The following is a 12802-nucleotide window of genomic DNA, read 5'->3' as shown; positions in this document are numbered from 1 at the left end:
GTTGTTGAGGCTACCAGCAGTGTTCCAAGTGATGTGTTTTCCTTGCAAATAACCTTGTCTTTCTAGGTTCACTGTTTTCACTATTCAGTATGTTTCTCTCTGTATATGTATGTATTCTGGTATCTGGAGTGCTTCTCTCACATGTTGTATCTTACTGCATGACTAGCCCTCTTCTGGAGGCTGTCAGGCCTGGTTTGCAGAGGGTGACGAGGTCTGCCAGCTGTCAAACAGAGCAGCGTGGGTTTTTTGGCTCCTGTCTTCCTTTTTTGATCTAGAGTTTGATCTAGAAATGCTACCTCAAAGTCTGGCTTAGTGCGTACCAGAGCTTGATATAGAATAGAATATACTGAGCAAATTTATCAGGGTCCAGAAGATACTACCCTGGTGTCCATTAGGAGGAAGTGCACATACTGTTAAGTTTTGCAAAGGCCATACCATCTGCATGGTCCAGTGATCACGTTACTGTTCACTCATCTGTATGTCTTTCAGCCTGAAAGTTATGAAGATGGCATAAAGTTAAAGTTTTCACTGAAGTTAGCTAGGAACACAGGAAAAAAAATAATGCCCAGTTGAATAGTGAATTTATCTCTCTGTCATGCTGGACTGGGGCATTCCTGACAGTTCATGCAGCATGCTGTGTATGGGTGAAGTCATCTGAAGCACCTCAGTTTCATAAAGAGGTGGATAGACAAGTTTGTCAGAGGACTGTCTACTTCTGTTCTTTGACATATCAAAAATAATTATTGATAGAATCATAGAATATTCCAAGTTGGAAAGGGTCCACAAGGATCATCAAGTTCAACTCCTCCACACGGGACCACTCAAAAGTTAAGCCAGCTGTCTGAGAGCATTCTCCAAACGCTTCCTGAACTCCAGGAGGCTTAGTGCCATGACCACTGCCCTGGGCAGCCTGTCCCAGTGCCCGACCACCTTCTGCGTGCAGAACCTTTTCCTGACACCCAGCCTGACCTTCCCCTGTCCCAGCTCCATGCTGTTCCCTCAGGTCCTGTCGCTGTCCCCAGAGAGCAGAGCTCAGCGTCTGCCCCTCCTACGCAGGCCTGTAAGGAAGAGGAGAGACTTTCTTCGTACTGCCGGAGTTGTTTAGCCACTTCATCCACTGTGGGTTCCTCATCCTCTTTCCAGGCCATTATTGCCAATGAGCTGGCATATGATGATGGTGCACTCCGTACAAACTTCCTCCACATGGGTCGTGTACACCTGACTTCATCTGGATCTGTGGATGTTTGTCCGAGGTCTGGGTCCTCATAAATCACCTCCTGTATGGCTAATTCCCTCAGGTACTGGATTCCCTTCTCCATAGTGGTCCACTTGCCTGGTAGACATAAAAGTTCTTCCTTGAAAGGATACCTTTCCCTCACAGCTGAGAGGAGACGCCTCCAGAGGCTGTAAGATCGTGCTCCATCTCTAATTGCTTTGCCAATGCCTGCGTCTCTAGCAAGGGATCCCAGCCACCTGGCTTCCTTGCCCTCTAATTCCACACAATTGGCTCCGGTGTCCCAGCACTAGGTTGATAGCAGCATCAATTGCGGCTCGATAGGCATGGGCCAGACCCCAGCACACTACAGTGATTTGTGTCTCTTTGGAACTGCCAGAGTCATGACACCCTTTTCTCAAGCATTCTACCCGTTTTTTAGGATTTTGCAGTTGTTCAGGGGTCAATTTCCAAAACACTGGAGGTGCCCACTGCTCTAGAAACCTGCCCATATCCTCCCATACTCCCTGCCACTCACAACTATCCCGCCTCAGGACAGATCTCTGGATGAGGTTCCTAAGTAGTCGTTTAACTTTAAGCAAAACCTGAAGCACATTCAGGAGACATAACAACAAGACCATGCTGGTCTGAGTATCCCAAGGATATTCAACATCTTGGAGAACTATTGTAACAAGCTCGGAGGATAAGAGGGTGGTGAAGGAGAAAGGGAGAGTGAACAAGGAGGATAAGGGGGGTGGTGAAGGAGAAAGGGAGAGTGAACGAGTAAGAAAAAATATCTTCCCCTTTCCCCTCCACAGACTGGCTCCCTGATGAAAAAAGGCAATAGGTGTAATTGCTAATAGTTTCCAAGATACGGTTTCCAAAGTATAGAGTCGACGATGTTACTGAGTACAAATACCAAGTTAGAGTCATGACCAGAAATTTCATTGTCTCATAAGCCACTGTTACAACACACAGTACCATAATGATCTTAAACCAGGGCCCGGAAAAAATAAACAACATGACAGAGAGCACATACAGAAAGTAACGTGCTATAATACTCAATTTGGAAAACAGGCACAGCAGACTTGAGATTAAAGCACTCAACATTGTGACTAGCAACTATTAAGCAGGTCTAATACTTATACCAATTTTAGTTTAACACACTCTGGTCAGATCTGTCGTTATCTCAACCCTTTGAGCCCCGCGTTGGGCGCCAAAAGGACTGTTGTAGTTTAACCCGGCCGGCAGCTAAACACCACACAGCTGTTCGCCTACCCTCCCCCCTCCCTCTCTGGGATGGGGGAGAGAAATGGGAAAGTGAAGCCCATGAGTTGAGATAAAGACAGTTTATTAAGACAGGAAAATAATAATAATAATAACAATAATGATGATAATAGTACTACTAACAATAAAGTGTACGAAAGAAGTGATGCAAAATGCAATTGCTCACCACCCGCTGACCGATGCCCAGCCTAACCCCGAGCAGCCCGGCCCTCCTCCCCTGGCTAGACACCCCTATATATTGTTTAGCATGACATCAGATGGTATGGAATACCCCTTTGGCTAGTTTGGGTCAGCTGTCCTGGGTCTGTCCCCTCGCAGCTCCTGCTGAACCCCAGCCTGCCCGTTGGCAGGACAGAGTGAGAAGCTGAAACGTCCTTGGCTTGGTGTAAGCACTGCTCTGAACAATTAAAACATCGGCGTGTTATCAGCGCTCTTCTCATCCTAAGCCAAAACATAGCATTCTACCAGCTACTAGGAGGAAAATTAACTCTGTCCTAACTGAAACCAGGACAACACCAATAAATGAAAACAACCCACTAATCACTGCCGCACTTACTCAACTTGCCCTAGGCAGCATCACAGCAGGAATACTCATCACCTCCTTTATCACACCGACCAAAACACCCCAATAAGCATACCTATTATCACTAAAACCGCTGCTATCCTAGTGACAATCCTAGGAATCGCCATAGCCCTAGAACTCTCAAACGGAACACATGCCTTTACTTACCCTAAACCAAACCCCCTCTTAAACTTCTCCTCCATATTAGGATACTTCAAACCCCTAGTACACCGATTCTACTCCAAAAACATACTAGAAAAAGGGCAAAAAATTGCCTTACACCTAATCGACCTCTCTTGATTCAAAAAAGTAGGACCAGAGGGCCTCGCCGACTTGCAAGTGGCTGCAAGCAAAGCTGCAACCCTAATACACACAGGACTGATTAAAACCTACCTGGGATCTTTTGCTCTCTCTATTCTAGTAATAATTCTGACGACACACAGACCCACTAATGGCCCCTAACATTTGTAAATCTCCCTCCCTACTAAAAATAATTAACAACTCACTAATTGACCCGCCCGCCCCCTCGAACATTTCTGCCTGATGAAACTTCGGATCCCTACTAGCCATCTGCCTGGCCACACAAATCCTAACAGGTCTCCTACTAGCCATACACTATACCGCAGACACCTCACTTACCTTCTCCTCAGTAGTCCATACATGCTGAAACGTCCAATACGGATGACTCATCTACAATCTCCACGCAAATGGCGCCTCCTTCTTCTTCATATGCATCTATTTACATATCAGGCGGGGCTTCTACTACAGCTCCTACCTATATAAAGAAACCTGAAACACAGGAGTAATCCTCCTACTTACCCTCATAGCAACTGCCTTCGTAGGCTACATCCTACCATAAGGACCAATATCTGTCATGGTTCCGCTTGAGTGGGCAGCCGAGCTGAGGAATGGGGAGAAAATATGATGAAAAGGGCTCAAAGGCTGAGATAAGGACGAGAAGATCACGCAGTAATTATTGTAATGGGCAAAACAGACTCGGCATAAGGAGATAGTAAGATTTATTGCTTATTACTAACAAGCTAGAGAAGTGAGAAACAAAGGAAAGAAACCAAAAGCACCTTCCCCCCCCATCCACCCTCTTCCACCTCCTCCCCCCGAGTGGTGCAGGGGAACGGGGGAATGGGGGTTATGGTCAGTCTACAGTGCTTCTTCTCTGCCGCTCCTTCTCAGTCACTCTCGTCCCCTGTGCTGTGGGGTCCCTCCCACGGGATGCAGTCCTTGATGAACTGATCCGGCGTGGGCTTCCCACAGGCAGCAGCTCTTCCAGAACTGCTCCAGATATGGGTCCGTACCACGGAGTCCATCCCTCAGGAGAAAACTGCTCCAACTTGGGTCCCCCACGGGCAGCAGCTCCTGCCAGGTCACCTGCTCCTGCGTGGTCTCCTCTCCACGGGCTACAGGTCCGGCCCAGAATCTGCTCCGGCAGGGGTCTTCCACAGGCGGCAGCCTCCGTCGGTGCAGGTACCTGCTCCACCGTGGTACTCCATGGGCTGCAGGGGGACAGCCTGCTTCACCATGGTCCTCACCACAGGCTGCAGGGCACTTCTGCTCCGGCTCCTGGAGCACCTCTCGCCTTTCTTCTTCACTGACCTTGGTGCCTGCAAGGCTGTTCCTCACTCCTCTCACTCTCCCAGCTGCTGTGTGGCGCAGCATTTTTTTCCCAGTCTTAGATATGCTCTCACAGAGGCGCAAAACAACATCGCTTATTGGCTCAGCTCTGGTCAGCAGTGGGGCCCTTACCAAACATGGGGCAGCTTCTAGATCCTTCTCACAGAAACCACCCCTATGACCCCCTGCTACCAAAACCTTGCCACGTAAACCCACTACCATATCATTCTGAGGGTCTACCGTAATTACCAACCTATTCTCAGCCCTCCCATGTATCGGACAAACCCTGGTAGAATGAGCTTGAGGGGGATTCTCAGTAGACAATCCAACCCTAACCCGGTTCTTCGCCATTCACTTCCTACTGCCTTTTCTAATCGCAGGAATTACCCTAGTCCACTGTGAGAAGCTAAGTTGTGTTTTTGCAGTAGAGAATTAATTTTCTGTATTCAAAGGTAGCTGTGTAGTCATGACAAGGAGAAATGCTAAGTAAATAAGTGGACAGTTGAAGGCCTCACTGTTCCAAAATAAGGTAGCAGCTTGAGAAAAACAGGATGAGCAGTGTGAGAACAGTAAAAAAAAAAAAAAAAAAAGGTCACAAGATCTCAAAACAGAAGAAAGGAGAAAAAAGGGGGAAAAAGGAGAAATTAAAGGGTTGAAAAAAAAGAAAAAATGTACATACATGGTATAGAGGAGCGTCGAGTAGCTTGTGAACCTGTAGTACTCAGCTAATGAGGAAACAGGGGAGGTGATCAGGTGTCAAGTAATAGGGAATAAAAGGTTATGATATGTTTACTAAAATGCGCTCCTAATTAACAGGACGCCCGCCATTGCAATCGCGAATAAAATAGCTGCACAGAAGATCCTGTCTGAAGAAAATTATTTGAGATTTTTCTCACAGTCTGGGGGCTCGTCTGGGATCTTGTCGCCTGCCAAAGATTTCTTGCCATCGCAGACAGGAAGGTGCACCCCGCTGATTTCAGCGGTCCTGCCGGGGGTGGTGGGTTATCTCGATACGACCGGCAAAGGACCTATTGTTAATCTGAAGACAGGCTCTGCGAAACACTGGGAGAATGGAGGCCAGCACTGACAGACCACAGACACAGCCCAGACACAGGACAGACACGGTACAGGCACAGGGATTACTGCTGATAGCCCGGACCAGGAAGCTGTGCACGGACCAAGGTAAGGGAAACTTTACCATATATTGCCTCGGGTTGGATTTGGGGAGACTCTTGTGTGGAGCATGAATTAGACGCACTTTTAGTGCGAAGCCAGTGTGGAGTCCTCATTTTGTGATCAAAGCCTTACAAGATATGCAGAAAAAGCTCCAGAAGGTGGGAGGATGGAGTGAACAGCGTACTGTTCACTGTGTACTGTGTACATCTTCCCACCTCCATACTACCTACACTGTTCACTCCATCACTATTTCAGACCCTATTTCAGACACTATTTCATCATCACATTTCAGCCCCGTCCCCCTTCTTACCTAGTTTAAAGCCCTCTCAATGAGCCCTGCCATCTCCTGGGCTAGGATCTGTTTTCCCCTTAGAGATAGGTGGGACCCATCTGCAGCCATCAGGCTGGGTGCCATGTAAAGCGCCAAAGTGCTAGTAAAGCACCGAGTAAAGCACCATTAGTGCTAGGTTGCCGATAGTTAGGCAGAAGGTGGTGACGGGGAGTGGTGATGTCTTGTTCTCCGTTTAGGCTGTGGATGATTGACCCAGTGAACAGTGTAGTTAGTATGAAGGTGTATGCCAGGAGGGGAGACGAGAAGGAAAAGTAGAGAGCAAAATAAATGGTATTCACAGTGTACTGGGTAGTGAGGCAGAGGGCTAGAGATAGAGGGACTTTCGGGAGGAGTCGGGTCCAGGCTGGAAAGGAGAGGAAGAGAGACAAAGGAATGGCAGGCAAAGAAAGCTACCTGTGTTGCAGCCTAAATCCTAGCTGTGACAGGCTTTGAGAAGCTGTTTTAAGTGTGTCCAGGCTGGCCACTTCAAATAGGAGTATCTGGAGTGGAAGAAGGAGGAGAGATTGCTGTTATAAATTCAGAATAGGGGAGTTGGGGATTCTCAGAATGCTAGTTCCCTGATAAATGAAAAAGTGCACCTCAAGGGTTCCTCAAGTGTACCTCAATGGGCATCACTCTACAGTTATTGTTGTGGTCAAAATAGACTTAGCATAGGAAGATTAATAAAATTTATTACCTATTGCTGATGGGCTGGAGTGGTGAGAAATGGAGAAACAAACTGGGGGCACCTTCCTCCGTTCACTCTCTTCCATGTTTTCCCTACCCTCAGTGGGGCAGGGGGGCTGGCAGTGGAGGCTGCTGTCAGACCGTGGTGCTCCATTTCCCCTGCTCCTTCATGGTTGCTCTCACCCCTGCTCTGGTGTGGGGTCCCTCTCATGGAGTGCCGACCTTCCTGGGCTGCTCCTGTGCTCCACGGGCAGCGAAAAATGGGTTCTTTGGTGCTCCAGGTGTGGGTCTGTGCTACAGTGTCTATTCAACAGGAGTGGGTTGGTCTGGCTTTGGGACCCCCTGGGGTCCACCTCTCCCTAATCTCCTGCTCCTGCATGGGCTCCTCTCCACGGGCTGCAGCGTAGAAATCTGCTCCGCTGTGGTATACCATGGGCTGCGGGGGTTCTGCCTTCCCCACCAGGGGCCTCTCTGTGGGCCGCAGTAGGGCTTCAGCTCCAGCACCTGGAGTGCCTGCTCCCCCTCCTCTGCACTGACCTTGATGTCTGCAGGGAGGTTTCTCACTCCTCACTCTCCCAGCTGCTGTTGAGCAGCACGTTTTTTTCCTTTTCTTGGATGTGCTCTCACAGAGGCACAAACTGTGTTGCTCATGGCTTGGCTCTGGGCAGTGGTGGGCCCTTTTGGAGCCAGCTGAAACTGGCCCTTATCTAACATGGGGCAGCTGCTGGATTCTTCTCACAGGACAGCTGCTGGATTATTCTCACTGCAGGCCCCGCCTTGCCATGTGAACCCAATACACTGAGGCAGCTAGGTCATTACTGGCCTGTAAAGTATCAGGGCTATAATTAATAATGAAAATGAAATTATTTGAGATTTTTTCTCACATCCACCTAACCTACCTGCACGAATTTGGCTCAAACAACCCACTAGGGATCGTATCAGACTGTGACAAAACCCCTTTCCACGCATTTTTTTCTCTCAGAGACATTGTAGGATTTGCCTTAGTAATCACCCCTCTAATAGCACTAGCCCTATTCTCACCCAACCTGCTGGGAGACCCAGAAAATTTCACCCCATCAAACCCATTTGTTACCCCCCCCACACACAAAAAAAATGAATGATGCTTCCTATTCACCTACGCCATCTTATGTTCAATCCCCAACAAACTGGGGGGTGTATTAGCACTAGCTGCCTCCGTACTGTTATAAATGGCTCAGTCTTCAAAATAGGATTATAATCAAAGTTTACAATTTATTAAAAAAATAGAGGTAAGCAAACAGCGCTGGGTGTGCCGGGAGTCTCCGCTCCACCAGGACGCACACCAGTTACATCAAGTAGCTGATTTTTATGCTCCTAGACTAATACATATTCATTACTACTTCTAAAAAAAACCAGGTTATTATAATTAGCTTCCGTGATCCAAACCCTCCTACTGGAGCATGCGCATCAGTCTCCGGTGGTCCCCCTGGGGGTCTCTAGGGGTCTTGTAAAGACTTGTATGAATGGCTAAACGAGGTCTTAACTGTTTCTCACAGATAATCAGTGAAATTGATCTCCCCGTGCAAAACCAAGAATGTGAACATAAGATGAGAAGACCCTGTGAAACTTAAAAATCAACGACCACCACAAACACTAAACTAAACCTACTGGGACCACTACTACAATCGCAGAGCCTGGTCGATATTTTTTGGTTGGGGCAACCTTGGAGAAAAACAAACCCTCCAAAAACAAGACTATATCTCTTTACCTAGAGCTACCCCTCAAAGTGCTAATAGTGACCAGACCCAATATAATTGAATAATGGTCTAAGCTACCCCAGGGATAACAGCGCAATCAAGAGCCCCTATCAACAGGGGGGTTTATGACCTCAATGTTGGATCAGGACATCCTAATGGTGCAGCCGCTATTAAGGGTTCGTTTGTTCAACAATTAACAGTCCTATGTGATCTGAGTTCAGACCAGAGCAATCCAGGTTGGTTTCTATCTATGCCATACTCTCCCTAGTATGAAAGGACTGGGAAAGTGAGGCCAATGCTACAAGCTTGCCTTCCCTCTAAATAGTGAAACCAACTAAACTATAAAGAGGACTCACACACCACACTTTAATCCTAGAAAAGGATCAGCTAGAGTGGCAGAGCCCGGCAAATGCAGAAGGCTTAAGCCCTTTACCCAGAGGTTCAAATCCTCTCCCTAGCTCTATCCCATGATACAACTGACAATAGCAAACTATCTCATTATATCCCTCTCATATGCCATTCTAATCCTAATTGCCGTAGCTTTCCTAACTCTCATAGAGTGAAAAATCCTGAGCTACATGCAATCTCGCAAAGGCCCTAACATTGTAGGGCCTTTCATTAAAAGAATTCATTAAAGAGCCCATTCATTAAATTGCCCATCTATTCATTAAAGAGCCCATCCAACCCTCCACCTCCTCACCTCTGCTATGTATCCTAATACCTATACTAGCCCTCCTCCTAGCCCTTACCATTTGAGTACCACTTCCCCTCCCATTCTCCCTAGCAGACGTAAACCTAAGAATCCTCTTCCTAGTGGCCATGTCAAGCTTAGCTGTCTATTCGATCCTGTGATCAGGCTGGGCCTCAAACTCGAAATACGCACTAATCAGAGCCCTATGAGCAGTTGCACAAACCATCTCATATGAGGTAACACTAGCCACTATCCTACTATCAGTAATTATACTGTACAGAAACTACACACTGAGCACCTTTGCCGTTGCACAAGAGCCATTCTACTTCATCTTTTCCTCATGACCCCTAGCAATAATATGATATGTCTCCACCCTGGCAGAAACAAACCGAGCCCCATTCGACCTAACAGAAGGCGAATATAAACTGGTTTCAGGCTTCAGTGTTGAATATGCTGCAGGACCATTCGCTCTATACTTCCTAGCCAAATATGCTAACATCATGCTAATAAACACACTTACGGTCATCTTATTCTTAAACCCAAGCACCCTTGGACCTTCCCCAGAATTATTCCTCATTATCCTAGCCATAGAAGTCCTCCTACTATCCTCTGGCTTCCTATGAATCCGAGCCTCCTACCCACGATTCCGATATGACCAGCTAATGCACTTATTATGAAAAAGCTTCCTGCCCCTCACACTAGCTCTGTGCCTTTGACACACTAGCATGCCAATCTGGCATCCGAACAAATCGGGGGATTTGGTGAATCCTTGAAGCAAAACAGTCCATCTATATTGTTGTTTATGGCCTGTTTCTGGGTCTTCCCATTCAAATGCAAAAATATCCCGACTTTCAGGATCCAGTGGGCATGCCCAAAAGGTGTCCTTCAAATCTATAACACTGAACCATTTGTGCTCATAAGGAATTTCTCTCATGGGGGTATAAGGATTAGGAACCACAGGGTAGTGTTTTCGTATTATCTCATTAACCTTTCTCAGATCTTGTACTAATTGATAAGAACTATCTGGCTTTCATACTGGTAAAATTGGAGTGTTATAGGGTGACATACAAGGCTCCAAAAGACCATCCCTAATTAAAGTTTGCACTGCAGGCTTCAGGCCCATTTTTATTTCAAAAGAGATAGGATACTGTCGTTGTTTCACTATTCCACTCCTTTCTTGAACAGTTATCTTTAAAGGAGTTATATTAAGTCCCCCTCGATTTTCTTTCCTTACCCATACCATGGGATTTATTTCGTTTTCATCATTCTCTGTTAATAAACTCATTGAGACAGTTGTTCCTTTTTCACAAGTCTTCAAGTGCAATCCTAATTTGACTATTAAATCTGTCCCTTCCCGCTTTGGGTACATATAACAATTGCCTGGTGACTGCTTTAGTCCCCCAGTTTAATTCAGTAGTCTCAAAAAGTGACACCACCATACCAGATCTTTCTATCCTTGTTACTCTTATGATATTACTAGTCAAATTAAGTCCCGGTATCTTATAAGCTAAGGATGATCTGTCTGTTCCTATATCTACTAAGAATACAACCTCTTCTTTATTAGGTCCCACCTCCAAATTTATCAAGGGCTCTTGGTGGGACCCCTGACCTCCCTATTTAGAGATTATGATAGTGAACAATCTCTCTTCCCTTTTCAATTCAGGGTATTCTTGTTTAAAATGACCTATCTGCCCGCATTTAAAACATCTTATCTGTACCTGTTTCTGCTATGTCAGGGGAGAAGGTGGCCACTGATTTTCCATTCCTGTTTCCTTTGTCTTCTTGATTCCACACTGAACCTTGTCTTTCTCGAAAGCTCTTTTCCTGTTGGCTCCCCATTCTCTGTCTCACCACTTGCTCCACTGTGGAAACCATAATTTTTGTCTTTTGTTTCTGCTTTTCATCTTCCCTTCTAACATACACTTTCTAGGCTTCCCTCAAAAGATTTTCTAATTGTTCATTTCACCCTTCTATTTTCTGAAGTTTCCTTTGTATATCTGGCCATGCTTTCATCACAAAATTAACCTTTAAAAGCCCCTGTGCTACAGGGTCACCAGGATTCATTCTGGAATACCTTTGCATCCTATCTCTAAGCCTTTCCAAGAAATCACTCAGTGTTTCATCCTTACTCTGCTGAGCCTCAAAGGCTTTAATAAAATTCTGAGACTTAGGTACTGTTTCTCCAATTCCTCTAATTACCATTTCTCGCAAGTCCCTCATATTAACCCTATGCTGCGCATTATCGTTGTCCTAATTAGGGTTCACATTCAGAAATTTTTGCTCTGCTTGAATCACCCCGTATCCTGGAGGACGATCCCTTTCCTGTTCCTGCATTGCTGCTCTTCTAATCATTCCTCGGTCTTCCCCTGAGAATAGCATATTCAGAATTGCCATCATTTCTCCCCAGGAATATAAATTGGGTACCATAAATTGATCTAACTGTTCTGCTAGTCCAATGGGGTCCTCATTTAGGGACTTCATTTCCTTAAAATCTTGTACTTTTCTGCTAGTAAGGGGAGCATTTGCATACCCTATTTGTCCAGGTCCTAGTGGAACTTCCCAGAGAGGATACATAGCAGCTTCAGTAGTGTTAATAGCATTAATACTGTTAGTATTAGGGAATGGAAAATTCTCAAGATCTTTTCTACATTCTTTTACAAGCCTGGGGTACTTCCTTCCTCTGGAGCTAACAGTTCCTGTCTCTTCTTCCAGAGCAGCTACTATGGCAGCCGCTGCTGCTGCTGCAGCTTGAGGGTTATAAGGAGGAGGTATGTTTTCTAAGGGGTCCCACTTATTACTTCTCTCCTCCTCTTTCTTTTCTTCTTTATTCTGATCTTTGCTCAAAACCAAATTTGTTTCTTGTACCCAACAAGCAGCATAATCTAATACTTCCTCCGAAAGTGGAGATTTGTTATTAACATAAAAATTTAAGGCTAAGGCCTGACATACCGAATCTTTGTCAGACCTGTATTTTGGGCAAAATACTGTGGTTCCTTTGATTGGTTGATTGGTTCTTTTGTCCAGATTAAAGATCCAAGGCGATCGGCTCCAGGACAGATGCGTTCTGCAGCGGAGTGGGGGATCACAGAGTGCAGGGTGTTCCCTTCATTGAGGCCCCTTCAAGGCAGTTGAGGGAGCTGCCAGGACCCGGCAGCCCTCACAAGGGCAGCTGACAAGGCTTGGGCGGAGCCAGCAGCAGTGGTGGAAGGCCATTTAAATCAGGCATAGCCACCATTTTATAGTCACTTGCCAAGGTGATCGGCTCTGGGGCAGATGCCTCTCCTCTGTCATACAAAGGCAGCCCCTGGGAGTGCAAGCGACCAGGAGCGCAGTGAACAGAATGGGCAAACAGGGTGTGATGCGGCAGTTTGTGCAACAGTGCGCGCAAGCAGGGCAAATAGGGAGAACACTGAAGCCTGACCAGCTCGTCCCGGGAGTAATGCCATCCACCCAGCAGAAGGCCATTGCTTCAAGGAGCTTTGCACCCACC

At 46.4% G+C, this 12802-nt stretch overlaps 1 pseudogene; it reads left to right on the top strand.

Annotated features, from left to right (window-relative positions):
* Window positions 1-3609: 3609 nt before the first annotated feature.
* Window positions 3610-8011, top strand: LOC116501276 (annotated as a pseudogene).
* The last annotated feature ends 4791 nt before the right edge of the window (window positions 8012-12802 follow it).

The sequence above is a fragment of the Aythya fuligula genome, chromosome W, assembly GCF_009819795.1.
Source record: "Aythya fuligula isolate bAytFul2 chromosome W, bAytFul2.pri, whole genome shotgun sequence".
NCBI lineage: Eukaryota > Metazoa > Chordata > Aves > Anseriformes > Anatidae > Aythya > Aythya fuligula.
Note: the sequence above shows the minus strand (reverse complement) of the source record. Positions and strands in the feature narration are given on the sequence as shown.